Consider the following 15,282-nt stretch of genomic DNA (forward strand, 5'->3'; position numbering starts at 1 on the left):
AGAACCCCTGTTGCACTTTTTCCCTATCTTCCCCCTGCTGTCCTGCACAATTTTTGTTTTTACATCATTTCGTTTCGACGATCGGATTGGGCGATATTAATTTTTCCTTGTTTTGACGTGTCTCGCGCGACTCGTCCTGCGCATGAACGCGCCCATTTTCGATTTTACTTGTCTCCACATACCCCCGTCGCGTACCCCATGCCAATGTCCCGACGCCATTCCGATCCCGCCACGGTAAATTTTTTTACCCCGCCCCGTGCACGCGCGCAGGACGAGGGCGCGCCTTTCATTTCTTTTTTCTATTTTTAAATTTATTCCTTAATTTATTTATTAATTAATTTAAAATATGAATTCCCCTCCCCCTCCCGTGGCCCTTACCCCTTCTCTCTCCCCCCCCCTCTTTCTTTCTATCTTTTTTCTTCTTCTTCTTTCTCTCTCCCCGTAACCCCCTTTCTCTCTCTCTCCTCCTGCTTCCCTCCTTCCTCCTCCCTCCCTTTCTCCTCTCCCTCCTCCTTCCCCCACCCTCTTATGTGCAGCGTCACGAGGGTGTAGTCCTGGGATGTGTCTATGTTGTCCCGCTTTTGGATTGAATAATACAAGAGTATACCTTGAGCTCATATCGTGTTACCTTTCTATGCCATGTTGAGTGTGTAACGAGTGCAAGTTTATCACACTTGGTATCAGAGCAACTCTTGCTCGGAGTGAAGGAGTGCTCACGGAAGCAGGAGGAAAGATCCAGTGCCCCGAAGAGATCGAAGTCGTAACAACCCACAGCGCGACGCCCCACGTCGCGTCGCCCCACGTCGCGTCGCCCCATGTCGCGTCGCGTCGCCCCACGTCGCGTCGCGCTGGCGCGATGCCCCTCGACGCGTCGCCCTGGCGTGACGCCCCCAACCTCGACATCCCACCGTCTCAAGACGTGACACGGCTTCCCCGCAGCACGACCCACACCACCACAGGCGAAACATGGCTTCCCCGCGTCGACACCACTACCAACCACATGGAGGAAGAAAGGGAGAACATCACCCTCCCGACACTGGAGGAGAGGAAGAAGAGTAGGGGACAAGAATGGAGAGTATCCCAAGAGGAGAAGGTGGTCGGACTAGAAAGACAATTAGATGGTATGTCAGGCATGCTAGAATCAATATGGAGGAACATGCAGATGAAAGAGGAAGAGGAAGAAAGGAGGAAAAAACTAGAAGTAGAGCAGGGCTATAGAGAATGGTTGAGTCAACAACAAGAAGAGGAGAGGAGACACCGAATGCAAGAGGAGATGGATAGAACGGGTAGAGAGGAGTCATCTAGGAGGGCGCAAGATAGAAGGAAGGAGAAGGAGAAAGTAGTAGAATTAGGAAGCAAAAAGAAAGACAAGAAGAAGGAGAAGAAGCACCATCGCAAAGAAGAGGAAGATAGCAGTAGTTCAGAAGATGATTATGGAAAATTCAAGATGCCCCAACCCGCCAAGTACAAGGGAGAGAGAGATGGGTTGGTTCTGAAGAAATGGATCGCAGAGGTGGATAGGTACTTAAAGTATTCAAGAATTACCGAAGACAGGAAGGGGGAAGTGGCAGTCATTTACTTGGAGGAGGACGCTGCCAGTTTAGAACAAGAGTAGGGCCACACAATCTATTCGTGGGAACAACTGAAGGACTAGTTTATTCCAAAGCTGGAGAAATTCAAAGTGAGAGATGAATGGAGAAACCTCAAGCAAGCACAGGGAAAGATGAAAGAGTATGTCAGCAAATATAGGCAAATCATGCTGCAACTACCAAACATGGATACCGACACTAAGCTACATGGATTTTTGTTTGGGATGCAAGAATGGGCTAGAAGAGATGTGGAGAGACAGGAGCCAACAAGCTTAGTAGAAGCCATGAGAATGGCCGAACGACTGGTGGACCTGGAAGGCAGAAGAACAGCACAAGGGAATCAAAACAGGTTCAACAACACCTTCAACAACAACAACTCCTGGAACCAGAGGCCCAATGCTCCTAGAGGGGCATTCACAGATACAAGGAGTCAAAACACCACTAACACCATGGCCGTATCCCAAACCGCATTAGTACCAAGAGGAGCAGTAGGGAGATGGGGAAACAATCACTACAGGGCAACCCCTAGCACATCATATGGGCCCGCAACATCAAACACATCATGGTGGAGACCCCCAAGTCCTTCCACTGGCATTAGATGCTTCAAATGCGGGGGTCCACACTACCAAAACAGATGCCCAATAGAAGACACAGCTTCATTGAGCGGATCAATGGTGAATGCAACTTGTGCATATGGAGGAGAAGAACCACTACCGCCGCGTATCCAGGAAATTCCAAATGGGAGTGAAGAGAGCATGGATCACCCAAGGGTAGGGTCAATTAGTGCCCGACCCCAATGTATGGCAGCCAGGGTAGCGGCAGTCCACCATCTATATATCAAAGGCCGAATGGGCGAAGGAAACCAATCTATCATGGTGGACACAGGAGCAACACACAACTTCATGACACCACAGTGTGCAGAAAAACATGGATTGAAGCTATCAAAAGCCCCAGAAGGATTAACAGTAACATTCGCACAAGGAGAAGCCAAGGAAGTAAAACAAGTCTTTGTAGTCCAAGTGGAAGCCGACAAGTGGAAAGTGAAACTCAACTTCTTAGTAATCCCCATGGATGATTTTGAAGTGATATTAGGCCTAGAATTCTATAACAAGTATGTCATTGCAATGTTTGGTAAGGGTGTGAATGAAATGATGCTAGATATGCAAGGAGAAGGCATAAGAGTACCATGCGAAAGAATGCAGCTACCTGGTAGGACCCCAATCAAGGTGCAAATGAAGGAGAATAAGCCAGGAGTATCATGCCAAACAGTAAAACCAACTACAAACCAACCAAAAGGCCAAACCCAAAAAGCACCGGTCCAAGGGACCATTATCAGGCCACGTATCATGACATGCAGTGCAAAGCAAGTCGAGAAGTCAGTCAAACAAGGAGATATGGTCTATCTGTGTATGATCCGACCAATTGAAGAAGAAGAAAATGGCAAGGAACCCAAACAACAGAAGAGGAACACAGAAGTGGCAGAAATACTTGAAGAATTCAAAGATGTAATGCCAGCTGAACTACCCAAGGGTCTACCACCCAGACGAGATGTGGATCACAAGATTGAGCTGATTCCAGGGTCTGCCCCACCGGCCCGAGCTCCCTATCACATGAACCACACCGAGCTCATGGAATTGAAGAAGCAACTACATGAACTAGAAGAACAAGGATTCATCTGCCCTAGCAAATCCCCCTTTGGTGCTCCAGTGTTGTTTGCAAAGAAGAAGGATGGGGGACTTAGACTCTATGTAGATTATAGGGCTCTTAACAAAATCACCATTAAAAACAAATACCCTATGCCCCTAGTGGAAGACCTCTTAGATAGACTGCACGGGGCCAAGCACTTCAGTCGGATTGATCTTAGATCAGGATACCACCAAATCCGCATAGCCGAAAAAGATATCCCAAAAACAGCCTTCCGTACCCGATATGGTAGTTTTGAGTGGTTAATATTAGGGTTCGGCCTAAGCAATGGGCCAGGCACATTTTGTGGCCTCATGGATGGAATTTTTAGACCAAAGATAGATATCTTTGTCATTATCTACATAGATGACCTCCTAGTCTACAGCAAGACCTTAGAAGAGCACAAGCAACACTTACGCAAAGTTTTTGAGAAATTGCGGCAGCATCAGTTATATGCCAAGTCGGAAAAATGTGAGTTCGCGGTGAAAGAATTGGAATTCTTAGGCTTTATTGTAGGATTAGATGGAATCAAAGTGGACCCTAAGAAAGTGGAAGCTGTCCAAAGATGGCCTGTACTGAAAACTGTAAGAGAAGTGCGGGAGTTCCTAGGCTTCACAGTATTTTGTCGAAGATTCATCAAAGATTATAGCCTTATCACTGCCCCCCTCTCCCACCTCACCAAAGACGCACTCAACACAGCACAGAAAGGTAACATGATATGAGCTCAAGGTATACTCTTGTATTATTCAATCCAAAAGCGGGACAACATAGACACATCCCAGGACTACACCCTCGTGACGCCGCACATAAGAGGGTTCACCACTGGCCATAGGGAATCACACGTAGAGTGGAACCAAGGCAGGGCTTTGAGTCACTACTACTCCCTATATAGGTGCAATCGGTAGCAATGGCATGGTATAGCTACAAAGCCCTTACACTCACCCCCGCCTACTGGATTGCTGACCTCAGCAATCTAAGGGTAGCGTTTGTTATTTGACTCATCCGGGGTCTTAACACAGCTTTTCCTAGCAAGCTGGTCAGTGTCTGCTGGTCTAAGGGGACCGCGGGGACTTAACATAGTCTATACTATCAGACTGGCCAGTGTCTGCCGCACTAAGACGTTGGGGCTTTTTCTTTTTTGATGGAGTTATTTGTGATGATTGCTACCATGCAAGTCCACCCTCGACTCAATTACATTTGAGGAGTGGAGGCACATTGGGGGTCTATGATTGAGAACCGCATTATTTGTTGAAGTGTTGAGGCGGCTCAAGGGTCAGTAGAAGGAGCAGGGGGGTTCTCCTCGAGCCAAAGGGCGAAGGCATCCTTTCCGCATTCACGGGCCTCCGCTTCTGATATCCAAGTGGCCTCCTTGAGTGGACGCCCGCGCCACTTGGTGAGGTATTCGGGGAAGCCTATTTGTTCCCGGCGTCGGAGGAATGCTTCTACTTCGAAGGGACCATTGGAATGGAGCATTGGTACACGCCGTCCCCATTGGTTGTCGGGATAGAACCTGCGCAGAAGACGAGCATGAAAGGCATTATGAACACAAACACTGTCTAGCAGGTCCAGCTTGTAGGTGACTTCGTTCAGCATGTCAGTGATTCGGTAGGGTCCATAGTAACGGTGATTGAACTTGGGGGTCATGTTTTTGGGAAGTGACATATTCTTAGAGCTCACTAGGACCAAGTCTCCTTTGGCGAATAGTACCGCCTTTCTCTTATTGTTTGCTTGCTCTGTCATTGTTATCTTGCTCTGCTTGAGACTTTGCTTAGTTGCTGCATTGCAATCTCTCCATTTCTTCAAGAATTCTTTTGCATCTTGATCCTCCGCTTTGGCCGCTCCAGATGCTAAGGCCAATGGTGTAATGACTTCTTTTCCTGTGGCTAACTCAAAGGGAGTGTACCCCGTAGCCGAGTGGATGGAGCTATTATAGTGGAATTCCAAGACGTCAAGGTACAAGGCGCAATCTTTCTGATCCACTCTAGCATAGCTGCGGAGGTAATCTTCGATGCCTTGGTTGACTCGTTCTGTCTGTCCATCTATCTCCGAGTGGAAGGATGATGAGAATCTCAGTTGGGTTTCCAGAGTCTTGAAGAGTTCCTTCCACATGTCGGTCATGAATCTTCCATCTCTATCTGATACAATGGCCAGTGGTAAGCCATGCAGTTTGAATACATGTGTGAAGAAGAGGCGTCCTACCTCCTTGGCATTCAGTGGTGGTTTGGCCGGGATGAAGTGGGCCTGTTTGGAGAAATAGTCGACCACTACAAAGATGATTGTGTACCCATGGGATTCCGGTAGCTCCACAATGAAGTCCATGCTGATGACATCCCATGGGCGGTTAGGTACTGGTAATGGTTGTAGTAGTCCGGCTGGTCTTGATCTTGGTGCTTTGACCATTTGGCAAGTGGGGCAAGTTTTGATGTAGTCTATCACTTCTTCCTTCATGTTCGACCAAAAGAACTGCTTCCTAAGGGCCTCCAAGGTTTTGCTTTGCCCTTTGTGGCCTCCAATCTTTCCGTCGTGTATCCCATGCAGGATGAGTTGTTGGGGATATACAATCTCTTGCCTAAAAATAGAATACCCTCTTCTAAGGTGTACATTCCATGTGGTGTCTTCTTTGCTTCCACATCTTTGATTATCTTGTGCATTTCTTGATCTTGTTCTAGGGCCTCTTTGACAAGTTCTATGAAGTTGGTGCTGACCACACTGACAGCTTTCAGGTCAGCTTTCCGGCTCAAGGCATCTGCTATTTTATTAGTAGAGCTGGGTTTGTGCTTAATCTCCAGGTCAAATTCGGCTAGGAAGTCTAGCCAGCGGGCTTACTTTGCTAATAACTTGGGTTGGGATTGGAAGTATTTGAGGGAGATATTGTCGGTGAAGACTATTGTATGCTTGTCTTGGACATAGTGCTTCCATTTTCTAAGGCAGTGGACGACTGCCAACATTTCTTTCTCATGTGTGCTCCACCTTGTTTGAGCATCGGTAAATTTCTTTGACTCATACGCAATGGGGTGACCCTCTTGGACCAATACATCCCCTATGCCATAGTCAGATGCATCTGTAGAGATTTCAAAGGGTTTGGTGAAGTTCGACACCCTTAGGACAGGAGTTTGGCTCATGCACTTCTTCATCTGCTCAAAGGCTTCCTGCTACGTGTTCCCCCATGTAAAAGAGTGTTACAGTCACACCCCCATTCACATACAAACCTCCCCCTCCTAAGCCCCCATTCACATACCCCTTCCCACACATACACGCAAACCCCCCTTCTACGCCCTTTTTTTCCATCCCCCCCCCCCGAAGCGCACACCACAACGAATTAATTTACAAACAACACACACACCCGTACCCTCTTCTAGGCCCCCTGTCACACGCAGGGTGTGCGTGCGTGTGGCTGTTTGCGTGTGTTGTTCGTGCGGGAGTGTGTTTGTTCGTGACTGTTCATGCGTGGGGACGCGCATTCCGCTTTGTCTGTGTGGTGGTGTGCTGCAACCAGCCGTTCACACGCAGTCCTTATCAGCTGTTCACACGTAGCCGGGTACTGCCCTTTTAATTTAAAATCCCGCAAAACCCTAAAAACACATTTAAAAATTTAAATTTTTCTTAAAAATCAAGTAAAAATAAAAACATTTATAGAAAAATTCCTAAAAAATTCCCAATATTTCTGCAAATAATTGACATATTTTTCCAACCTATTTTTTTTTAAAAAAGTACAAAAATAAAAAATTGAAACTCTTTTCAAAACCATGAAAAAAATGGAAAAATTTCCTTAAAAATTCATAAAAATGCCGAAATAATGTCAGATTTATTTTTTTTTTGCAAATTTTACGAATTCTTTTGTACATTTTGCCAATATTTTCTTATTGAAAATGCTTTCCTTAATTGGCAAAAGTATTAATTGGAGCCAAAACCCTAAATTTTTTTATTTAAAAAAATTCAATGGAAAAAATCATTTTTAATCCCCCAAATGAGCTAAAAAAATAAATTAAATCCGATCACCTTCTTTACACTTGATGCTCATGATTGGTTGTTGAAATTTCATGTCCACATCATTTTTATAAAAATAACAAAAAACAAAAAACAAAAAAACAAACAAACAAACACATCAAAACACACTTTTTTAAAAAAATAAACAAAAAAAAATACAGCCAAACCAAACTTTCAAAAAAAAAACAGAAAAACAAAAACAACCCACAAAACTAGACAATCATAATCTTAAATCCAAATCAATCCAAACCCCTAACATCTCCATTTTTTTTCTTTGGTCACACGTCCCATTTGCTTTATTATTTCTTTTTGGTCAATGTGTTAGTTGTTTTTCCGTTTTCCTGTACGATAGGACGACTAGTCTTAGTCAGCCTTTTGTCAGTTTTGTGGATTATCGGTGGATTGCGTCTTTCCCTTTTCGAGGCCGTCGTCTCAGACTTTGCAGACAAACCCACACATTGCCAGGTTTTTTCTCTTTTTTCCTCTCTCACGTTGCACCATAACACACATTTAAATTGTGATTAAAATCAATTGACCATTGCACATACACAAAATTAAGAGACTGCACTTTATAAAATTGTAACAAAACGAACCCGAACGTTAATTGTAAAAGGAATCCTGCCATTGCACGAGCACCTTTGCACCATAACCCACTTAATTTTTGTAAATTCAAACCCATTCACCAATGCACATGCACACGCGTAACAGACACCTTTAACTTGTAATAAAATGAACCCCTCGAAGTCATGCATGCATGCACACAAGTGCCACAGATCATGTAATTATAACAATGAACTGCATTAGTAGAGACCCAGTCAAGTAAAGTCGTGTCAAGTCTAAGAGGGGCTGGGCTACGTTTCCGACTCACCATGCATTAACGGATTAAACATTAATAATGAACTATGCTCTCTCCTGTCGATGAGTTCACCCATCCACTTCACCGCACTGTAGGACCCTGAACGTTTACGGGGATTGGGTTTTCTTGGTCAAAGATGTCAATCATATCTGTTCATGTCTATTTTACTAGTCCGAGTCTGTGATTCTGTTTGGAGTCTGTTTAGTGTCTGGGTTACGGTATGTGTGACACTTTTGTTTTATTTTGTGTGTTTGATTACGGGGTTTTGGGTGTCTGTTTGTACTACATATTCACCAAGCTTTCGGTCGCATATGTGCATAGGTCATGTCGAATTTTCTGTAGGATGTGGTTTGCTTGGGGTGGTTTAGTCCAGTGGGTCTTGTCCTAAATCTTTCTCCTGTCGATGGTCTCAGTGGTGGTTTTGTTTGTGGGTTTTGCAGGTTTTCTCTTTGATTCCTGGTTTGTGAGTGTGGTTTCTACTATAGTCTAAATGGCATCATTTTCTTCTTCTTCCCCTTTGATTGTGGTACAGTATATTCCCCTCGCAGTCCATGATTATTCTCTCCTTCTAGAGGTGGATTGCATCAGACGTGTAGGCCTCAGACCATTTATTGCCCTCACATTGCCATCAGTAGATGAGAAGCTTTGTTGTTGAGAATCAGCAATCACACTCACTAAATAGACTCTTTGTATGGAGCTTCAGGGTCAAGGACATGCAGGCTAACCTATCCCATATACACAATGGTGCCTACTGCAATTTTCTACTTTCCTATAAAGCATTGTACTTGCTTCCTTTTCTTAATGCAATGATAGTACTCTTTTCATTTCAGTGAAGTGTCAATGTCATTGTCCACATACACAAGATTGTGTTTATGAGTCCAAGTCTCAATCTTGGAACCTAATTCACTTGTGTAACAAACAGTGTCTTTATCTTCTTCATTATGAGTCCACACTTCTTCTTTCATCCACCATAACTCACTGCCATGCTCTAGATCCCGCATTTCTCACATGGTATCAGAGCCCAATTGGGCATGGCATTGCTTCTCCAGCCTCTCTTGATTCCTCTCAACCTCAATCTAGTTCAATGTCAGCTCATGACTTCATTTCCCAACTCTACTCTCACTGAAGCTTCCATGGCAGCCATAGCCAGCAGCACCCTGTCAGATTGAGCTGCTTATATATCACTCCACAGGTCAAATCTCTTGGAGCTTCCTTCTGGAAAAGTATTCCCCAACTCACAAAGCTTCCCTATATCACATCAATCCATGACATTTGGCTATCTGAAGCTCAGCATTGTGAAAATTCTCAATCTCTGCTCTGTGTCTGCCATAGCCAGACAGGACCTACCTCACTTGGAGATTCAATAACTTCTCAATCAGGTCACTTCAGCTCTTGATTCCTTCTAGGGGATTGTTCTTCTACTCAAGGCGCTTCATCCTAGCACATAAATTGACCACATTGATGCGCCCTGACCTTGGCATTACAGAAATCGCGGAAACCTGTCCTGAACTACGCCGAATCTGATCGAGTGCCCTGCGTGCTTTATACAGTCCACAATCTGGAGGATTTTCATAGGGCTTTGATAGCCCATGAAGTCAGCTTCCTAGGCATGTAAAATTTTTTGAAAATAATCAAGTATAGCTCCTGCAATCTGAGAAAAACCAGGCCCTTGTCTCAGAAACCCTAATTCCACCATAGCCAAAATTTCTCAAGCTTTTTTTTCCTCATTTTTTCTCACTCCTGACACTAAACCAAGCTAAAGCCCACTCTAATCCATTAACCCAGCATCAAATCAAGGAGGGGAAGGACCTGAGAAGATGAAGAACGACCGAACGATCCCGAACAAGAAGAATCAAGCTCAACATCAACACTGACATAGTGTGTTTTCACACTGTCACTAACTGTGTCTCTTGACACACTGCATTCTGCTCTTCTACTGATAAAATCTCAGAATTCTGGTGTTGATTTGCTGTTGATCTTGCAACCTCCACATGGGAAAAGACTCTCCAAATGCTCGATTCAAAGGAGTCGGGTTTCACACCTGGCAAACCTGCATCAAGCTCATCTTGATGAAAAAGGGTCTCTGGGCCATCACAAATGGCAAAGAGAAGAAACCTCGGGATGCGGACCTTGCAACTACTTGGCAAAAGAATGATGACAGAGCCCAGGCCATTATCAAACTAGAGCTAGAAGACAGTTATATCCACCATGTGGATAACTGTGAGACCTCACAGGATACATGGAAAAGACTTGACACCCTGTTCGATGCACAATCTAAATCATCAAAGTATGGTCTCCTGATTGAGTTCTTCAGGCTTGAAATGAAGTCTAGCACATCACTTGCCACACATCTCAATTACATGGAAGGACTCCTAACCCAACTTGCAGGAATCAACATTAAAATGGATGAAGATGTTTGCATCGGTGTTCTACTTAAGAGTTTGCCTCCTAAATATAATAATGTATCAACAACTTTAATCAACATGCCAAATCCTGAAATTGTTGATATCCAGGAATCACTGTTAGAAGAGAAAAAGAAGCTAAAAACTAAGGAAGAACCAAGTACTTCTAGAGATGAGCATGCATTATATGTTGGCAACAGGTACAAAGGCAAGAAGGATCAGCTCTTTTGTGACTTTTGCAAAAGGACCAGACACACCAAGAAGTTCTGCCACGTAAGAAAGAGATCCCAAAAGGCCTATCTAGTCGCAGTCAAAGAAGAAGAAGAAAATGGAGCAAAGGAAGAAGAAGATAAAGATGAAGACCACCAGGATCGGAAGGACAAGATTCATCAGTCCTTCTACTCTCATAACTCTGATAGACTGTTTTTAAAGCCTTGTACTTCCTTGCCCTAATGCTTCCTGCCATAAGCTTTGTAAACTCCTTATGTAACTTGGCATTACAGTCCCTGTACACTTTGTGAGGCCCCTGTTACAGCCTCTGGATGTCCATCATGTTTTGGTGCCCACACTTAGCCTTTTCTGCAACAGCCTCTGGTGTCTACCATGTTTGTGGTGTGCCCACACTTTGCAGGTTGTTCTCATTACAGCCTCTACACATTTTGTGCCTTTTTAGTTGTGATTGAGGAGGGGTGTTGAGAATCAGGAATCACACTCACTAAACAGCCTCTTTGTATGGAGCTTCAGGGTCAAGGACATGCAGGCTAACCTATCCCATATGCACAATGGTGCCTATTGTAGTTTCCTACTTTCCTATAAAGCATTGTACTTGCTTCCTTTTCTTAATGCAATGATAGTACTCTTTTCATTTCAGTGAAGTGTCAATGTCATTGTCCACATACACAAGATTGTGTTTATGAGTCCAAGTCTCAATCTTGGAACCTAATTCACTTGTGTAATAAACAGTGTCTTTATCTTCTTCATCATGAGTCCACACTTCTTCTTTCATCCACCATAACTCACTGCCATGCTCTAGATCCCGCATTTCTCACATTTGTTACTCCTTCTTGGCTTCTTATAAAAACCAGTCTCACCTGGTTTATAACCGTATCTTTTGCTTATCTACAGCTAATATCCATGAAGCATTGTGCTTGCTCCTTTCTGCTTCCTTTGTGCCCAGCGGTAACCAGTTACTTACTGTTGAAGAGATAGTTACGCTCTTGAAGAAGGAAACTTCTACCCCCTTGCTTCTCAATCAACTTATTAACAGTTCAGGGGTCTCTATTGCTCCTATCTCTTCTCCAGTATGGAAGTAGTTATGTTAGTTCCTCCAGAACCGATTTATGACGAGTAAGTCAGCTTCTAAGTATCTTTCCAAGGAATTGTTCACAGCTTCTATGAAGATCCTAGAGGGTGCTAGGTTCAACTGGGCAAGCTTCTTACTCTCCAATATGGATCAACATTTCCAGCGTGTATGGAAGGGTCAGATCATTAATGTTTCCTATGGTGCTTTCTTACAACGCATTATCACTTTTGCACCTCCTCCTGGTGGTGTGGCAGTGCCTGATTCTGTTCCTTTACCGCCGCATCCTCCACCATCAGTCCCCTCCCCTCCACCTATGCAACCAAATTCAGAAGATGAGGAGTCCCCTGTTATATTTTCTCGCAAGAAACGCCTTTATACAAAGGGTCCTTCCAGTCCTCTTGTACTTGCTTCCCCTGTACCCACACCTGTTCCTACTGTGTCTGGTAGTGCCCTTCCTTCTTTCCTCTCCTGTCCTAATTTATTTTCAGCCCAAAAGGAAGGACAAATTGATCAGCTAGCTGCCTTCATCCTTACATACTATATTATCTGGACATATGCTTTCACAGCTAGTTTCAAATGTCCAGTCCACTCTGGAAACCTCCCTTACCTCTTGTCTTCAAACAATGTATACCAATGTTTATACTTCCTTGCAAGACAAGGTGGATTCCTTGATTAGTCAGTTGACTAAGGCACTAGAGGATTTGTCTGCAAAAAGGGCTACACTTTTTGATATTAATGCTCAAATGACTGCTGCCACATCCTTAATGGATTCCCAGAAGGAAACTATCCAAGAGTTAGAATCTAAGGTTGCTAAGTTGGAAGAGGAGAATGCATCCTTGCACCTTGAGAAAAATTCTGCCCTTTAGGAAATGGCCACTTTGGCTAGTAAACTTGGTACTAGTGAAGGTCAGTTGCAGCACTCTCAGGCAACTGTAGAGTCCCAATAGAAAGTTATTGAAGAACTTAACCAAAAAGTGGCTGTTCTTTCTATTCCTCCGCAACTCCTATTGTCCCTTCAATCATATCTTCCAAAGGAGAGCTTGATCAATTGCACCATAAAGCTAAATTATGTGATGGGTTCTCCGCTAAATGGAACGCCTTCAGCAGAGGATGAACTGTGTGCAGGAAGATTTTACCCGCTATATTGAATTGGTGTCACCTCCTCCTTCCTTTTGGATCAAATATAATCAGCAGAGGTTTGCCCTGTACATCTCTTTAAGCAATGTGGATTTGGAACCTCCAGAGGATGGGTGGTCAAATTTTTGGTTTGCGGGTCTCTTGAGAGCTATTTTTGATAGATTTGTGGATGAGTTGGTTTCCCATGAGGCAGTCATGTATGTGCACTCAGTTGAGCTCCTGCTAGCAGATAGTTTGAAGTATTATCATGAGCAGACGTCTTGGTGTAAGGGACATGCTTGGCATCCACCTTTGGAGGCTGACGCTTTGGAACCTCGTCGTCTTCGGAGTGTTTTTCATAAATCTGATATCCAGCCATTACAATCTCAATTGTTGAGCTTTATTGCTGATCATCCGTTATTTACTGATTCCTTTTTCCAGGACCTTAGTTTCTGTTGTTCTATCTATCCTTTGGATCCTGGTGATCTCCTTTCTTATTCTCTTATGGCGTGTCGTTTCCCTTTTTATATTTCTCTTCTTTCCTCAAGTCCTGATACCATTCCACTTTTATCTTTTACCCCTTCTGGATTTCCTCATATCCCTATTTTTACTACATGTCCTTTTATTGCTGATCCTACATCATCACCTACCCCTTCTGACCCTCCACCTTCTGTTCCTCCTATTCCTTTTGTTTTCTCAGTGGATTCCCTTCGTACCTTTTTGTTGAATTCTCCATCTTTGCCATCTTCCTTATCCCTTCATTTGCCTTCCTTTTATGATTGATCTTATCCTCCTTTACAATGTTCTCCTCTTATTCCATTGCCCCCTTCATTTGATTATATCAATCTTCCTCCCCAGTCAGTGCTGGATACTCCAGGATATGACAGTGACATACTCCGTCAAAGACAATGGACGTTACATGATTGTGTGACAGGACCGGTGTTTAATTGGCCTCTCATTACAGGGTCTTGGGATACATCTGTAGCATGTTCGAACTCTTACCTTCATTTTGCCAAAGTGCATGTTACTTCTGAGGATACCATTGTTCGCCTTGTAGCTCATTTTTGTTGGTATCTTGCTTTCATGCATCAGCAGTCAAAGCTGAATACTCGAAAGAGTATCCCTCAGTTGCTCATCAATCCAAATGTAGATGTGACTGTTGCTTAGATGGATGTTCTGTACTACTTTGCACAGGCCTTCCCTACCAGGTTCCTCATCTTACTGGAAAGGATGTGTTGCTTACAGTTCCTCCAGAATGTGCCTCAGCATTTTGTTGATGAGAGTAAAGCTTTGGAGCGTTTAAAGCTTAGTATGGAGTTTAAGAAGAAATACCTTCATCCTACTTAGCAATGGAGCTTTTTCCTTATTGTATCATTCCTCCTTTATTAATGGAAATTTTCTTTTTGCTCTCCAATTTTTGGGGATCCATGCCATTCAGACTATATTTGTATATGGGTATTTTTTGTATTGGGTGATGTTTTTTTCAATTATGTGGAGCTGATGAAGATGAAGCTGTGAAGATTGATGCAGTTGGTTATCACATGGTTGTAGTTGCAGATTTGGATGCAGAACTCTTATATCCTTTAATAGTTTGCATTTATAATATTGGAATGGTTTTTTTTTTGTGTTATTGGTTTTCCTTTCATATGTGTTTCAGATCCAGGTTATAAAGCTGATATGTTGGGGTTGTGATCAAAGTGGGTGATTTATGCTGAATTGAAGATTGTTTTTAGCAGATCATAGAGCTTTTATTCTTCCATTTTCTTAGGTCGCGAGGACGCTTCCTTATTAAGTGTGGGGATATGTTGAGTGTGGAAATGATTGGTTTTTGGGCTGACTTTTTGTTGTTTTTGTTGTTGAATGGTTGTTTTTGGTGGTTGATTGTTTGAGTTTGAAGATGTTTTGAAGTGTTTGGAGTGGTTTGAGTATGTTTGAAAGGGTTTATGTTGATTTTTGATGAAATATGTTGTTCTGAAGAGTTCTATAATTCTCTCTGTATGGTTCTGTAAGGCCTGATTTTCTTCTGCTTTGCTATGTTTTGTTTCTATTTTGGTAGTTGAGATGGTTGAATGAATGTTTTGAGAGATGATTGAGAATGTGTGAAAAGGTTTATGAGAGATTGAATTGGTTTTGTTATGATTTTTATGGGTTTTGTTGATCTTCTGTAAAGTTTTGTAGCTTCTGTGCTTCTATAGCTCTGTTGTTCTGTACTTCTGTGTGAAAAGGATGAATGGAATCTCTATCCAAGCTAATTGAAGTGAAGAAGTAATTACTGAAGATTTATAGAAGATTCACAGAAGGTTACAGAAGGATAGTGACAGAAGACAGATCTCACAGGACACTATG

The 15,282-nt window shown here is 43.3% G+C and overlaps 1 pseudogene; it reads left to right on the top strand.

Annotated features, from left to right (window-relative positions):
* The first annotated feature begins 11,857 nt into the window (after nt 1–11,857).
* LOC148028510 (protein ENHANCER OF LHP1 1-like) overlaps nt 11,858–15,282 on the top strand; it is a 177,846-nt pseudogene continuing 174,421 nt past the window's right edge.

Source organism: Lygodium microphyllum, chromosome 11, assembly GCF_053477565.2.
Source record: "Lygodium microphyllum isolate KBCC chromosome 11, Lygodium_microphyllum_v1.1.10, whole genome shotgun sequence".
NCBI lineage: Eukaryota > Viridiplantae > Streptophyta > Polypodiopsida > Schizaeales > Lygodiaceae > Lygodium > Lygodium microphyllum.